The sequence below is a fragment of the Balaenoptera acutorostrata genome, chromosome 13 (genome assembly GCF_949987535.1).
Source record: "Balaenoptera acutorostrata chromosome 13, mBalAcu1.1, whole genome shotgun sequence".
Taxonomy (NCBI): domain Eukaryota; kingdom Metazoa; phylum Chordata; class Mammalia; order Artiodactyla; family Balaenopteridae; genus Balaenoptera; species Balaenoptera acutorostrata.
This window is the reverse complement of record NC_080076.1, coordinates 92,391-106,437: the sequence shown is the minus strand read 5'-3', so window position 1 is coordinate 106,437 and position 14,047 is coordinate 92,391.

Below are 14,047 nucleotides of genomic sequence, written 5' to 3'. Positions count from 1 at the left end.
AGGGTTAGGGTACGGCTTAGGGTATGCGTTCGGGGAGGGGTTTGGGTACGGCGTAGGGTATGGGTTAGGGTTAGGGTTAGGGTTAGTGTTAGGGTTAGGGATCGGTTTAGGGTACGGGTTAGGATTAGGGTATGCGTTAGGGTTAGGGTAGGGGTTAGGGTTAGGGTACGCATTAGGGTTAGGGTAGTTATTAAACCTATCCCACTCTAGATACCACTTAGCATGTAAAGGAATATTATTTGGGGGTCCAGCCATGGAGAAGAGTTTAGACACTAGGGTAAGATAAGGAACACACCCATTATCAAGAAATCACATTAGGATTCTCTTTTTAACCTGTTCCTTCAAACACTAGTGCTTAGGAAATCTATTGGAGGCAGAAGCAGTCAAGGGTAGCTTAGGGTTAGGGTTAGGGTGAGGGTTACGGTATGGCTTAGGGTACGGGTTCGGTGAGGGTTTCGGGTACGGCGTAGGGTATGGTTTAGGGTTAGGGTTAGTGTTAGGGTTAGGGCTCGGTTTAGGGTACGGGTTAGGATTAGGGTATGCGTTAGGGTTAGGGTAGGGGTTAGGGTTAGGGTACGCGCTAGGTTTAGGGTAGTTATGAAACCTATCCCACTCTCTAGATACCCCTTAGCACGTAAAGGAATATTATTTGGGGGTCCAGCCATGGAGAAGAGTTTAGACACTAGGATAAGATAAGGAACACACCCATTATGAAGAAATCACATTAGGATTCTCTTTTTAACCTGTTCCTTCAAACACTAGTGCTTAGGAAATCTATTGGAGGCAGAAGCAGTCAAGGGTAGCTTAGGGTTAGGGTTAGGGTTAGGGTGAGGGTTAGGGTACGGCTTAGGGTACGGGTTCGGAGAGGGTTTCGGGTACGGCGTAGGGTATGGGTTAGGGTTAGGGTTAGGGTTAGTGTTAGGGTTAGGGCTCAGTTTAGGGTACGGGTTAGGATTAGGGTACGCGTTAGGTTTAGGGTAGGGGTTAGGGTTAGGGTACGCGTTAGGGTTAGGGTAGTTATTAAACCTATCCCACTCTCTAGATACCCCTTAGCACGTAAAGGAATATTATTTGGGGGTCCAGCCATGGAGAAGAGTTTAGACACTAGGATAAGATAAGGAACACACCCATTATCATGAAATCACATTAGGATTCTCTTTTTAACCTGTTCCTTCAAACACTAGTGCTTAGGAAATCTATTGGAGGCAGAAGCAGTCAAGGGTAGCTTAGGGTTAGGGTTAGGGTTAGGGTTAGGGTGAGGGTTAGGGTACGGTTTAGGGTACGGGTTCGGAGAGGTTTTCGGGTACGGCGTAGGGTATGGCTTAGGGTTAGGGTTAGGATTAGTGTTAGGGTTAGGGCTCGGTTTAGGTTACGGATTAGGATTAGGGTACGCATTAGGGTTAGGTTAGGGGTTACGGTTTGGGTACCTGATAGGGTTAGGTTAGTTAGTAAACCTATCCCACTCTCTAGATACCCCTTAGCACGTAAAGGAATATTATTTGGGGGTCCAGCCATGGAGAAGAGTTTAGACACTAGGATAAGATAAGGAACACACCCATTATCAAGAAATCACATTAGGATTCTCTTTTTAACCTGTTCCTTCAAAGAGTAGTGCTTAGGAAATCTATTGGAGGCAGAAGCAGTCAAGGGTAGCTTAGGGTTAGGGTTAGGGTTAGGGTGAGGGTTAGGGTACGGCTTAGGGTACGGGTTCGGGTACGGCATAGGGTATGGGTTAGGGTTACGGTTAGGGTTAGTGTTAGGGTTAGGGCTCGGTTTAGGGTACGGGTTAGGATTCGGGTACGCGTTAGGGTTAGGGTAGGGGTTAGGATTAGGGTACGTAATAGGGTTAGGGTAGTTATTAAACCTATCCCACTCTCTAGATACCCCTTAGCACGTAAAGGAATATTATTTGGGGGTCCAGCCATGTAGAAGAGTTTAGACACTAGGATAAGATAAGGAACACACCCATTATCAAGAAATCACATTAGGATTCTCTTTTAACCTGTTCCTTCAAACACTAGTGCTTAGGAAATCTATTGGAGGTAGAAGCAGTCAAGGGTAGCTTAGGGTTAGGGTTAGGATTAGGGTGAGGGTTAGGGTACGGCTTAGGGTACGGGTTCGGGGAGCGGTTCGGTTATGGCGTAGGGTATGGGTTAGGGTTAGGGTTAGGGTTAGTGTTAGGGTTAGGGCTCGGTTTAGGGTACGGGTTAGGATTAGGGTACGCGTTAGGGTTAGGGTAGGGGTTGGGGTTAGGGTACGCGTTAGGGTTAGGGTAGTTATGAAACCTTTCCCACTCTCTAGATACCCCTTAGCACTTAAGGAATATTATTTGGGGGTCCAGCCATGGAGAAGAGTTTAGACACTAGGATAAGATAAGGAACACACCCATTATCAAGAAATCACATTAGGATTCTCTTTTTAACCTGTTCCTTCAAACACTAGTGCTTAGGAAATCTATTGGAGGCAGAAGCAGTCAAGGGTAGCTTAGGGTTAGGGTTAGGATTAGGGTGAGGGTTAGGGTACGGCTTAGGGTATGCGTTCGGGGAGGGGTTTGGGTACGGCGTAGGGTATGGGTTAGGGTTAGGGTTAGGGTTAGTGTTAGGGTTAGGGCTCGGTTTAGGGTACGGGTTAGGATTAGGGTATGCGTTAGGGTTAGGGTAGGGGTTAGGGTTAGGGTACGCATTAGGGTTAGGGTAGTTATTAAACCTATCCCACTCTAGATACCACTTAGCATGTAAAGGAATATTATTTGGGGGTCCAGCCATGGAGAAGAGTTTAGACACTAGGGTAAGATAAGGAACACACCCATTATCAAGAAATCACATTAGGATTCTCTTTTTAACCTGTTCCTTCAAACACTAGTGCTTAGGAAATCTATTGGAGGCAGAAGCAGTCAAGGGTAGCTTAGGGTTAGGGTTAGGGTGAGGGTTACGGTATGGCTTAGGGTACGGGTTCGGGGAGGGGTTCGTTTACTGCATAGGGTATGGGTTAGGGTTAGGGTTAGGGTTAGTGTTAGGGGTAGGGCTCGGTTTAGGGTACGGGTTAGGATTAGGGTACGCATTAGGGTTAGGGTAGGGGTTAGGGTTAGGGTACGCGTTAGGGTTAGGGTAGTTATTAAACCTATCCCACTCTCTAGATACCACTTAGCACGTAAAGGAATATTATTTGGGAGTCCAGCCATGGAGAAGAGTTTAGACACTAGGGTAAGATAAGGAACACACCCATTATCAAGAAATCACATTAGGATTCTCTTTTTAACCTGTTCCTTCAAACAGTAGTGCTTAGGAAATCTATTGGAGGCAGAAGCAGTCAAGGGTAGCTTAGGGTTAGGGTTAGGGTTAGGGTGAGGGTTAGGGTACGGCTTAGGGTACGGGTTCGGGTACGGCATAGGGTATGGGTTAGGGTTACGGTTAGGGTTAGTGTTAGGGTTAGGGCTCGGTTTAGGGTACGGGTTAGGATTAGGGTACGCGTTAGGGTTAGGGTAGGGGTTAGGATTAGGGTACGTAATAGGGTTAGGGTATTTATTAAACCTATCCCACTCTCTAGATACCCCTTAGCACGTAAAGGAATATTATTTGGGGGTCCAGCCATGTAGAAGAGTTTAGACACTAGGATAAGATAAGGAACACACCCATTATCAAGAAATCACATTAGGATTCTCTTTTAACCTGTTCCTTCAAACACTAGTGCTTAGGAAATCTATTGGAGGTAGAAGCAGTCAAGGGTAGCTTAGGGTTAGGGTTAGGATTAGGGTGAGGGTTAGGGTACGGCTTAGGGTACGGGTTCGGGGAGCGGTTCGGTTATGGCGTAGGGTATGGGTTAGGGTTAGGGTTAGGGTTAGTGTTAGGGTTAGGGCTCGGTTTAGGGTACGGGTTAGGATTAGGGTACGCGTTAGGGTTAGGGTAGGGGTTGGGGTTAGGGTACGCGTTAGGGTTAGGGTAGTTATGAAACCTTTCCCACTCTCTAGATACCCCTTAGCACTTAAGGAATATTATTTGGGGGTCCAGCCATGGAGAAGAGTTTAGACACTAGGATAAGATAAGGAACACACCCATTATCAAGAAATCACATTAGGATTCTCTTTTTAACCTGTTCCTTCAAACACTAGTGCTTAGGAAATCTATTGGAGGCAGAAGCAGTCAAGGGTAGCTTAGGGTTAGGGTGAGGGTTAGGGTACGGCTTAGGGTATGCGTTCGGGGAGGGGTTTGGCTACGGCGTAGGGTATGGGTTAGGGTTAGGGTTAGGGTTAGTGTTAGGGTTAGGGCTCGGTTTAGGGTACGGGTTAGGATTAGGGTATGCGTTAGGGTTAGGGTAGGGGTTAGGGTTAGGGTACGCATTAGGGTTAGGGTAGTTATTAAACCTATCCCACTCTAGATACCACTTAGCATGTAAAGGAATATTATTTGGGGGTCCAGCCATGGAGAAGAGTTTAGACACTAGGGTAAGATAAGGAACACACCCATTATCAAGAAATCACATTAGGATTCTCTTTTTAACCTGTTCCTTCAAACACTAGTGCTTAGGAAATCTATTGGAGGCAGAAGCAGTCAAGGGTAGCTTAGGGTTAGGGTTAGGGTGAGGGTTAGGGTATGGCTTAGGGTACGGGTTCGGTGAGGGTTTCGGGTACGGCGTAGGGTATGGTTTAGGGTTAGGGTTAGTGTTAGGGTTAGGGCTCGGTTTAGGGTACGGGTTAGGATTAGGGTATGCGTTAGGGTTAGGGTAGGGGTTAGGGTTAGGGTACGCGTTAGGTTTAGGGTAGTCATGAAACCTTTCCCACTCTCTAGATACCCCTTAGCACGTAAAGGAATATTATTTGGGGGTCCAGCCATGGAGAAGAGTTTAGACACTAGGATAAGATAAGGAACACGCCCATTATCAAGAAATCACATTAGGATTCTCTTTTTAACCTGTTCCTTCAAACACTAGTGCTTAGGAAATGTATTGGAGGCAGAAGCAGTCAAGGGTAGCTTAGGGTTAGGGTTAGGGTTAGGGTGAGGGTTAGGGTACGGCTTAGGATACGGGTTAGGGTTAGGGTTAGGGTTAGGGTTAGGGTTAGGGTTAGGGTTAGGGTTAGGGTTAGGGTTAGGGTTAGGGTTAGGGTTAGGGTTAGGGTTAGGGTTAGGGTACGGCTTAGGGTACGGGTTCGGGGAGGGGTCCGTGTACGGCACAGGGTATGGGTTAGGGTTAGGGTTAGTGTTAGGGGTAGGGCTCAGTTTAGGGTGCGGGTTAGGGTTAGGGTACGCGTTAGGGTTAGGGTAGGGGTTAGGGTTAGGGTACGCACTAGGTTTAGGGTAGTTATGAAACCTATCCCACTCTCTAGATACCCCTTAGCACGTAAAGGAATATTATTTGGGGGTCCAGCCATGGAGTAGAGTTTAGACACTAGGATAAGATAAGGAACACACCCATTATCAAGAAATCACATTAGGATTCTCTTTTTAACCTGTTCCTTCAAACACTAGTGCTTAGGAAATCTATTGGAGGCAGAAGCAGTCAAGGGTAGCTTAGGGATAGGGTTAGGGTTAGGGTTAGGGTTAGGGTACGGCTTAGGGTACGGGTTCGGGGAGGGGTTCGGGTACGGCATAGGGTATGTGTTAGGGTTAGGGTTAGGGTTAGTGTTAGGGTTAGGGCTCGGTTTAGGGTACGGATTAGGATTAGGGTACGCATTAGGGTTAGGGTAGGGGTTAGGGTTAGGGTACGTGATAGGGTTAGGGTAGTTATTAAACCTATCCCACTCTCTAGATACCCCTTAGCACGTAAAGGAATATTATTTGGGGGTCCAGCCATGGAGAAGAGTTTAGACACTAGGATAAGATAAGGAACACACCCATTATCAAGAAATCACATAAGGATTCTCTTTTTAACGTGTTCCTTCAAACACTAGTGCTTAGGAAATCTATTGAAGGCAGAAGCAGTCAAGGGTAGCTTAGGGTTAGGGTAAGGGTTAGGGTACGGCTTAGGGTACGGGTTCGGGGAGGGGTTCGTGTACGGCATAGGGTATGGGTTAGGGTTAGGGTTAGGGTTAGTGTTAGGGGTAGGGCTCAGTTTAGGGTGCGGGTTAGGGTTAGGGCAGGGGTTAGGGTTAGGGTACGCGCTAGGTTTAGGGTAGTTATGAAACCTATCCCACTCTCTAGATACCCCTTAGCACGTAAAGGAATATTATTTGGGGGTCCAGCCATGGAGAAGTGTTTAGACACTAGGATAAGATAAGGAACACACCCATTATCAAGAAATCACATTAGGATTCTCTTTTTAACCTGTTCCTTCAAACACTAGTGCTTAGGAAATCTATTGGAGGCAGAAGCAGTCAAGGGTAGCTTAGGGTTAGGGTTAGGGTTAGGGTGAGGTTTAGGGTACGGCTTAGGGTACGGGATCGGGGAGGGGTTCGGGTACGGCATAGGGTATGGGTTAGGGTTAGGGTTAGGGTTAGTGTTAGGGTTAGGCCTCGGTTTAGGGTACGGATTAGGATTAGGGTACGCATTAGGGTTAGGGTAGGGGTTCGGGTTAGGGTACGTGATAGGGTTAGGGTAGTTATGAAACCTATCCCACTCTCTAGATACCCCTTAGCACGTAAAGGAATATTATTTGGGGGTCCAGCCATGGAGAAGAGTTTAGACACTAGGATAAGATAAGGAACACACCCATTATCAAGAAATCACATTAGGATTCTCTTTTTAACCTGTTCCTTCAAACACTAGTGCTTAGGAAATCTAATGGAGGCAGAAGCAGTCAAGGGTAGCTTAGGGTTAGGGTTAGGGTTAGGGTGAGGGTTAGGGTACGGCTTAGGGGACGGGTTCGGGGAGGGGTTCGGGTACGGCGTAGGGTATGTGTTAGGGTTAAGGTTAGGGTTAGTGTTAGGGTTAGGACTCGGTTTAGGGTACGGGTTAAGATTAGTGTACGCGTTAGGGTTAGGGTAGGGGTTAGGGTTAGGGTACGCGTTAGGGTTAGGGTAGTTATGAAACCTATCCCACTCTCTAGATACCCCTTAGCACGTAAAGGAATATTATTTGGGGGTGCAGCCATGGAGAAGAGTTTAGACACTAGGAAAAGATAAGGAACACACCCATTATCAAGAAATCACATTAGGATTTTCTTTTTAAACTGTTCCTTCAAACACTAGTGCTTAGGAAATCTATTGGAGGCAGAAGCAGTCAAGGGTAGCTTAGGGTTAGGGTTAGGGTGAGGGTTAGGGTACGGCTTAGGGTACGGGTTCGAGGAGGGGTTCGTGTACGGCATAGGGTATGCGTTAGGGTTAGGGTTAGTGTTAGTGTTAGGGGTAGGGCTCAGTTTAGGGTGCGGTTTAGGATTAGGGTACGCGTTAGGGTTAGGGTAGGGGTTAGGGTTAGGGTACGCACTAGGTTTAGGGTAGTTATGAAACCTATCCCACTCTCTAGATACCCCTTAGCACGTAAAGGAATATTATTTGGGGGTCCAGCCATGGAGAAGAGTTTAGACACTAGGATAAGTTAAGGAACACACCCATTATCAAGAAATCACATTAGGATTCTCTTTTTAACCTGTTCCTTCAAACACTAGTGCTTAGGAAATCTATTGGAGGCAGAAGCAGTCAAGGGTAGCTTAGGGTTAGGGTTAGGGTTAGGGTGAGGGTTAGGGTATGGCTTAGGGTACGGGTTCGGGGAGGGTTTCGGGTACGGCATAGGGTATGGGTTAGGGTTAGGGTTAGTGTTAGGGTTAGGGTTCGGTTTAGGGTACGGGTTAGGATTAGGGTACGCGTTAGGATTTGGGTTAGGGTACGCGTTAGGGTTAGGATAGTTATTAAACCTATCCCACTCTCTAGATACCCCTTAGCACGTAAAGGAATATTATTTGGGGGTTCAGCCATGGAGAAGAGTTTAGACACTAGGATAAGATAAGGAACATACCCATTATCAAGAAATCACATTAGGATTCTCTTTTTAACCTGTTCCTTCAAACACTAGTGCTTAGGAAATCGATTGGAGGCAGAAGCAGTCAAGGGTAGCTTAGGGTTAGGGTTAGGGTTAGGGTGAGGGTTAGGGTACGGCTTAGGTTACGGGTTCGGGGAGGGGTTCGGTTACGGCGTAGGGTATGGTTTAGTGTTAGGGTTAGGGTTAGTGTTAGGGTTAGGGCTCGGTTTAGGGTACGGGTTAGGATTAGGGTACGCGTTAGGGTTAGGGTAGGGGTTAGGGTTAGGGTACGCGTTAGGGTTAGGGTAGTTATTAAACCTAACCCACTCTCTAGATACCCCTTAGCACGTAAAGGAATATTATTTGGGGGTCCAGCCATGGAGAAGAGTTTAGACACTAGGATAGGATAAGGAACACACCCATTATCAAGAAATCACATTAGGATTCTCTTTTTAACCTGTTCCTTCAAACACTAGTGCTTAGGAAATCTATTGGAGGCAGAAGCAGTCAAGGGTAGCTTAGGGTTAGGGTGAGGGTTAGGGTGAGGGTTAGGGTACGGCTTAGGGGACGGTTTCGGGGAGGGGTTCGGGTACGGCGTAGGGTATGGGTTAGGGTTAGGGTTAGGGTTAGTGTTAGGGGTAGGGCTCAGTTTAGGGTGCGGGTTAGGATTAGGGTCCGCGTTAGGGTTAGTGTAGGGGTTAGGGTTAGGGTACGCGCTAGGTTTAGGGTAGTTATGAAACCTATCCCACTCTCTAGATACCCCATAGCACGTAAAGGAATATTATTTGGGGGTCCAGCCATGGAGAAGAGTTTAGACACTAGGATAAGATAAGGAACACACCCATTATCAAGAAATCACATTAGGATTCTCTTTTTAACCTGTTCGTTCAAACACTAGTGCTTAGGAAATCTATTGGAGGCAGAAGCAGTCAAGGGTAGCTTAGGGTTAGGGGTAGGGTTAGGGTTAGGGTTAGGGTACGGCTTAGGGTACGGGTTCGGGGAGGGGTTCGGGTACGGCATAGGGTATGGGTTAGGGTTAGGGTTAGGGTTAGTGTTAGGGTTAGGGCTCGGTTTAGGGTACGGATTAAGATTAGGGTACGCATTAGGGTTAGGGTAGGGGTTAGGGTTAGGGTACGTGATAGGGTTAGGGTAGTTATTAAACCTATCCCACTCTCTAGATACCCCTTAGCACGTAAAGGAATATTATTTGGGGGTCCAACCATGGAGAAGAGTTTAGACAGTAGGATAAGATAAGGAACACACCCATTATCAAGAAATCACATTAGGATTCTCTTTTTAACCTGTTCCTTCAAACACTAGTGCTGAGGAAATCTATTGGAGGCAGAAGCAGTCAAGGGTAGCTTAGGGTTAGGGTTAGGGTTAGGGTGAGGGTTAGGGTACGGCTTAGGATACGGGTTCGGAGAGGGTTTCGGGTACGGTGTAGGGTATGTGTTCGGGTTAGGGTTAGGGTTAGTGTTAGGGTTAGGGCTCAGTTTAGGGTACGGGTTAGGATTAGGGTACGCGTTAGGGTTAGGGTAGGGGTTAGGGTTAGGGTACGCGTTAGGGTTAGGGTAGTTATTAAACCTATCCCACTCTCTAGATACCCCTTAGCACGTAAAGGAATATTATTTGGGGGTCCAGCCATGGAGAAGAGTTTAGACACTAGGAGAAGATAAGGAACACACCCATTATCAAGAAATCACATTAGGATTCTCTTTTTAACCTGTTCCTTCAAACACTAGTGCTTAGGAAATCTATTGGAGGCAGAAGCAGTCAAGGGTAGCTTAGGGTTAGGGTTAGGGTTAGGGTGAGGGTTAGGGTACGGCTTAGGGTACGGGTTCGGGGAGGGGTTCGGGTTAGGGTTAGGGTTAGGGTTAGGGTTAGGGCTCGGTGTAGGGTACGGTTTAGGATTAGGGTACGCGTTAGGGGTAGGGTAGGGGTTAGGGTTAGGGTACGCTTTAGGGTTAGGGTAGTTATTAAACCTATCCCACTCTCTAGGTACCCCTTAGCACGTAAAGGAATATTATTTGGGGGTCCAGCCATGGAGAAGAGTTTAGACACTAGGATAAGATAAGGAACATACCCATTATCAGGAAATCACATTAGGATTCTCTTTTTAACCTGTTCCTTCAAACAGTAGTGCTTAAGAAATCTATTGGAGGCAGAAGCAGTCAAGGGTAGCTTAGGGTTAGGTTTAGGGTTAGGGTGAGGGTTAGGGTCCGGCTTAGGGTACGGGTTCGGGGAGGGGTTCGGGTACGGCGTAGGGTATGGTTTAGTGTTAGGGTTAGGGTTAGTGTTAGGGTTAGGGTTCGGTTTAGGGTACGGGTTAGGATTAGGGTACGCGTTAGGGTTAGGGTAGGGGTTAGGGTTAGGGTACGCGTTAGGGTTAGGGTAGTTATTAAACCTAACCCACTCTCTAGATACCCCTTAGCACGTAAAGGAATATTATTAGGGGTCCAGCCATGGAGAAGAGTTTAGACACTAGGATAAGATAAGGAACACACCCATTATCAAGAAATCACATTAGGATTCTCTTTTTAATCTGTTCCTTTAAACACTAGTGCTTAGGAAATCTATTGGAGGCAGAAGCAGTCAAGGGTAGCTTAGGGTTAGGGTTAGGGTTAGGGTGAGGGTTAGGGTACGGCTTAGGATTCGGGTTCGGTGAGGGGTTCGGGTAGGGCGTAGGGTATGGGTTAGGGTTAGGGTTAGGGTTAGGGTGAGGGTTAGGGTACGGCTTAGGGTACGGGTTCGAGGAGGGGTTTGGGTACGGCATAGGGTATATGTTAGGATTAGGGTTTGGGTTAGTGTTAGGGTTAGGGATCGGTTTAGGGTGCGGGTTAGGATTAGGGTACGCGTTAGGGTTAGGGTAGGGGTTAGGGTTAGGGTACGCGTTAGGTTTAGGGTAGTTATGAAACCTATCCCACTCTCTAGATACCCTTTAGCACGTAAAGGAATATTATTTGGGGGTCCTGCCATGGAGAAGAGTTTAGACACTAGGATAAGGTAAGGAACACACCCATTATCAAGAAATCACATTAGGATTCTCTTTTTAACCTGTTCCTTCAAACACTAGTGCTTAGGAAATCTATTGGAGGCAGAAGCAGTCAAGGGTAGCTTAGGGTTAGGGTTAGGGTTAGGGTGAGGGTTAGGGTACGGCTTAGGGTACGGTTTCGGAGAGTGTTTCGGGTACGGCGTAGGGTATGGGTTAGGGTTAGGGTTAGGGTTAGGGCTCAGTTTAGGGTACGGGTTAGGATTAGGGTACGCGTTAGGGTTAGGGTAGGGGTTAGGGTTAGGGTACGCGTTAGGGTTAGGGTAGTTATTAAACCTATCCCACTCTCTAGATACCCCTTAGCACGTAAAGGAATAGTATTTGGGGGTCCAGCCATGGAGAAGAGTTTAGACACTAGGATAAGATAAGTAACACACCCATTATCAAGAAATCACATTAGGATTCTCTTTTTAACCTGTTCCTTCAAACACTAGTGCTTAGGAAATCTATTGGAGGCAGAAGCAGTCAAGGGTAGCTTAGGGTTAGGGTTAGGGTTAGGGTGAGGGTTAGGGTACGGCTTAGGGTACGGTTTCCGTGAGGGTTTCGTGTACGGCATAGGGTATGGGTTAGGGTTAGGGTTAGGGTTAGTGTTAGGGGTAGGGTTCAGTTTAGGGTGCGGGTTAGGATTAGGGTACGCGTTAGGGTTAGTGTAGGGGTTAGGGTTAGGGTACGCGCTAGGTTTAGGGTAGTTATGAAACCTATCCCACTCTCTAGATACCCCATAGCACGTAAAGGAATATTATTTGGGGGTCCAGCCATGGAGAAGAGTTTAGACACTAGGATAAGATAAGGAACACACCCATTATCAAGAAATCACATTAGGATTCTCTTTTTAACCTGTTCCTTCAAACAGTAGTGCTTAGGAAATCTATTGGAGGCAGAGGCAGTCAAGGGTAGCTTAGGGTTAGGGTTAGGGTTAGGGTGAGGTTTAGGGTACGGCTTAGGGTACGGGTTCGGGGAGGGGTTCGGGTACGGCATAGGGTATGGGTTAGGGTTAGGGTTAGGGTTAGTGTTAGGGTTAGGGCTCGGTTTAGGGTACGGATTAAGATTAGGGTACGCATTAGGGTTAGGGTAGGGGTTAGGGTTAGGGTACGTGATAGGGTTAGGGTAGTTATTAAACCTATCCCACTCTCTAGATACCCCGTAGCACGTAAAGGAATATTATTTGGGGGTCCAGCCATGGAGAAGAGTTTAGACAGTAGGATAAGATAAGGAACACACCCATTATCAAGAAATCACATTAGGATTCTCTTTTTAACCTGTTCCTTCAAACACTAGTGCTTAGGAAATCTATTGGAGGCAGAAGCAGTCAAGGGTAGCTTAGGGTTAGGTTTAGGGTTAGGGTGAGGGTTAGGGTACGGCTTAGGGTACGGGTTCGGAGAGGGTTTCGGGTACGGTGTTGGGTATGGGTTCGGGTTAGGGTTAGGGTTAGTGTTAGGGTTAGGGCTCAGTTTAGGGTACGGGTTAGGATTAGGGTACGCGTTAGGGTTAGGGTAGGGGTTAGGGTTAGGGTACGCGTTAGGGTTAGGGTAGTTATTAAACCTATCCCACTCTCTAGATAACCCTTAGCACGTAAAGGAATATTATTTGGGGGTCCAGCCATGGAGAAGAGTTTAGACACTAGGAGAAGATAAGGAACACACCCATTATCAAGAAATCACATTAGGATTCTCTTTTTAACCTGTTCCTTCAAACACTAGTGCTTAGGAAATCTATTGGAGGCAGAAGCAGTCAAGGGTAGCTTAGGGTTAGGGTTAGGGTTAGGGTGAGGGTTAGGGTACGGCTTAGGGTACGGGTTCGGGGAGGGGTTCGGGTTAGGGTTAGGGTTAGGGTTAGGGTTAGGGTTAGGGTTAGGGCTCGGTGTAGGGTACGGTTTAGGATTAGGGTACGCGTTAGGGTTAGGGTAGGGGTTAGGGTTAGGGTACGCTTTAGGGTTAGGGTAGTTATTAAACCTATCCCACTCTCTAGATAACCCTTAGCACGTAAAGGAATATTATTTGGGGGTCCAGCCATGGAGAAGAGTTTAGACACTAGGATAAGATAAGGAACATACCCATTATCAAGAAATCACATTAGGATTCTCTTTTTAACCTGTTCCTTCAAACACTAGTGCTTAAGAAATCTATTGGAGGCAGAAGCAGTCAAGGGTAGCTTAGGGTTAGGTTTAGGGTTAGGGTGAGGGTTAGGGTCCGGCTTAGGGTACGGGTTCGGAGAGGGTTTCGGGTACGGTGTAGGGTATGGGGTCGGGTTAGGGTTAGGGTTAGTGTTAGGGTTAGGGCTCAGTTTAGGGTGCGGGTTAGGATTAGGGTACGCGTTAGGATTAGGGTAGGGTTTAGGGTTAGGGTACGCGCTAGGTTTAGGGTAGTTATGAAACCTATCCCACTCTCTAGATACCCCTTAGCACGTAAAGGAATATTATTTGGGGGTCCAGCCATGGAGAAGAGTTTAGACACTAGGATAAGATAAGGAACACACCCATTATCAAGAAATCACATTAGGATTCTCTTTTTAACCTGTTCCTTCAAACACTAGTGCTTAGGAAATCTATTGGAGGCAGAAGCAGTCAAGGGTAGCTTAGGGTTAGGGTTAGGGTTAGGGTGAGGGTTAGGGTACGGCTTAGGGTACGGGTTCGGGGAGGGGTTCGGGTTAGGGTTAGGGTTAGGGTTAGGGTTAGGGTTAGGGTTAGGGCTCGGTGTAGGGTACGGTTTAGGATTAGGGTACGCGTTAGGGTTAGGGTAGGGGTTAGGGTTAGGGTACGCTTTAGGGTTAGGGTAGTTATTAAACCTATCCCACTCTCTAGATACCCCTTAGCACGTAAAGGAATATTATTTGGGGGTCCAGCCATGGAGAAGAGTTTAGACACTAGGATAAGATAAGGAACATACACATTATCAAGAAATCACATTAGGATTCTCTTTTTAACCTGTTCCTTCAAACACTAGTGCTTAAGAAATCTATTGGAGGCAGAAGCAGTCAAGGGTAGCTTAGGGTTAGGTTTAGGGTTAGGGTGAGGGTTAGGGTCCGGCTTAGGGTACAGGTTCGGGGAGGGGTTCGGGTACGGCGTAGGGTATGGTTTAGTGTTAGGGTTAGGGTTAGTGTTAGGGTTAGGGTT